This window comes from Macadamia integrifolia, chromosome 13 (genome assembly GCF_013358625.1).
Source record: "Macadamia integrifolia cultivar HAES 741 chromosome 13, SCU_Mint_v3, whole genome shotgun sequence".
In the NCBI taxonomy this organism is placed as follows: domain Eukaryota; kingdom Viridiplantae; phylum Streptophyta; class Magnoliopsida; order Proteales; family Proteaceae; genus Macadamia; species Macadamia integrifolia.
Genome location: NC_056569.1, coordinates 9,233,127 through 9,235,978, shown reverse-complemented (window position 1 = coordinate 9,235,978; position 2,852 = coordinate 9,233,127). Strand labels below are relative to the sequence as shown.

The window sequence follows — 2,852 nt, the reverse complement described above, 5'->3', positions numbered from 1 at the left end:
GGCTGGCATTTGGAAAAGGAATTACCTGAACCTGTTGCCAGGTCTCTTGAAAATTTGGCATTTCAACCTAGTAAAAGCGACTAAGAAGACCCATATAGCCAACCCGAGGTAGCTGGGGTAAGCCTTACTGAGTTATGTCGAGTTTTCATCCACATGCCTTACCTATCCTATCCAGAGATTCCTTTTTCCATATCAGAAAAGGATGCAAGTTGCTGATTCCTTTTTTTTTTTTTCGGATAGAAATACGTAACAACAACAACTCAGACTTCAATCTCTTGTAAAGTTGATGAATTCATTTTTCAGTTGCCATAATGTGTGATTGTAGGAATGGGTCAGGTAAATAGAGGCCATTATCAAGGATGACAGACATTTAGTGCGTATATGGGCTTCCTTCCTTTCTATAGCAAAATTTTTATTCAGAATATTAGGTGACATATTATTGGTTCTTGAATTACCAGTTTTCCTTTCAAATGCTATGTTAAGACACTAGAGTCAGACAACCGCATGGTGATTCCTGTTAAATATAATAAGATAAGTTAATTCAAGGAAGAATGGAGGAAATACAACACATAATAGGAAAAGTACACCCTCATCTCCAGCATGGAAGCTTCTAATTCAATAAGCCAATATTGAATGTAGCCTTAAAGTACATTCCATCTCTTAAACAAAAGCAGCATTGGGTTTCCTAACATACAAAACATAGTGAGACCCTTCATAGCATCCTCAAATACTATTCAGCCACTGTTCTTCGATACAAATAAACACTACCAAACAAAGTCAGTTAAAAATGATATTTCTAAAGAAAAAAAAAATTCCAATTAGTACTTCAAAATTTTCAAATTATGGGAGAAATTGCCAGAGGCCCCACTTCATTATGCATGAAGATCACAGTCTATATTCGTATACCACCCAATTTCTAAATGAAATGTTAGACACAAAGAAGAAGTACCAGTCATAAATTCTTAATCCAGAAAACCTCGGTTTTTAGGATTCTTTTCTTCCATTGCCAGATAATCACATAAATAGGATAGCAGAAGGGCAATCAAACAACTGCATATTAGAAAATGAAAATCAAGGCTTATTTACTTCCACATCATAATGAATCAATGAGAGAGAGAGAGAGAGACTTACAAGCAGCCATTGAAAGTGAGTATAGACCTCTAAGGACAGGAAGAAGTCTACCAGGGACCCAGGCAACAGATTAATCAAACCGAGGCAAAGCAGTTGATTCCTGAAGCTTCGAAAATTGAAGAAAGATTCAATAACAAGAAGAAACTGAAAAAAATGAAAATCTTCAGAAAACTACAAGCAAGTAAGCGGTCATCCACTTTGATGACCTAATGGAATCTGTTATCAGCAGATTAAGGAAAACAACAGTATAGCATAGAAAGAACAGAAGAACCAAGTCAGTACCGAGTATGTTTTCACTGAAACCAATTGTTAGTTTGCGCTCACTGTTCATTTACCGAAAATACCCTCCGGAGTCCGGATAGATCAGGAAGATAAGCCGAAGGCATCGCTTTCCAGTTTCCATTATCCGTTTGGCCGTTTCGCTAGTGTTTTCTGGTTTGGGCCTCCACTGGTTTGAAAGGTATCGGAATCCCCTAATACATATCGGAATCAAAAGAGGGCAATACCGTATCGTGGATCAGTACGGCGTGACTATGGACTAAGGGTGTCAATCGGTCGGGTCGGGCCTGGCGGGCCTATGTCCTCAGACCATGACCTACCTAGTTAAGGAATGAGTCAGTCTCGGTTGGCGTCGTCTCGGGCTTCTCCTAATCGGGCTATAATTGGCCCGTAGAGAGGGTAAGGTACCAATAAAACCTTCAAGGGGCCTTAAACGATCTTTACTTTTCTTAGATTTAAGATACTTTTTTATTTTATTAAATTATGAACAATTTTGAAAAGATATTATACTAAACTACAGTCAATAATTGACAAAAATATCAATATATATCATATTCTATCTCAAAAAAATCAAAATACCTATATAAACGTATCAGTTTGCATCGGGCTTGTAAATGAGCCGGGCCAATAGAAAGGCCCATCGGGCAAACTCCTTACACATGTACTATCTATTTATAAATGGGCCAAGCTTGGGCCCGACACATTTATTAATTGGGCTAGTTCAGGTTGGGCCATAAATGTGTCGGGCTCGATCAGGCCCATCAATGGGGGCTTGGAATGGACACCCCTACTATGGACCAAGGGTGAAAAATAAAAAAATAGATTGGTGTTGGCCGAGATCGAGATGGAGACCTAGACCGAACCCAATACTGATTACTAAAATTGGCCCCGAGTTGGGTGATTCTTACGGCAGAAAAAAGAGAGCATCAGGTTTAAAGTATTAGGCCATATAGGATGCCCAATGAGGCACCAAACATCTATTAGCTAGAGGATCCAGACACGCACCTCAACACATAGGCATACAACCCAACTGTGGGATGTCCTCTAAGGGCGACCCAATGGTTGAAAAGGCTCCAGAAGCAGACCTTATTGGGTTCAGATCTCATCCATCAGCCCATAAAACAAGCTAACGGGCTTTGCACCAATACCAGCCCATTAATTAACTGTGCGGGTTTTTGGCGAGCTAGTCGGACCATCCTGAGAATTTTCAACCTTGTTACCATTGGGTCTAGTCTACGTTTGTTTCTGTTGTACCCTTGTATCTTTAGGATTTTTGAGACTTGGCTTAGGCTCGGTTCAGCTTTTTTAAGCTCAACAAACGTGTGTTCACAAAAGCCATTGTTATAGATTTTCAATAATCTATGTTGATGTATCCAATTACGTTGCCCTTTCCTAATAATTTGATCTTTTAGGTTAAATGGTAGCGAACATAGTATTAGAGG

General features: G+C 39.3%; 1 long non-coding RNA gene across 1 annotated transcript; it reads right to left on the bottom strand.

Annotated features, from left to right (window-relative positions):
• Nucleotides 1–234: 234 nt before the first annotated feature.
• On the bottom strand, nucleotides 235–1,558 carry LOC122059427. The gene is made up of 2 exons (XR_006134045.1): nucleotides 1,132–1,558; nucleotides 235–1,050 (listed from the first exon to the last, which is right to left on the bottom strand). It is a non-coding gene; the product is annotated as an uncharacterized LOC122059427 (long non-coding RNA).
• Nucleotides 1,559–2,852: the final 1,294 nt, after the last annotated feature.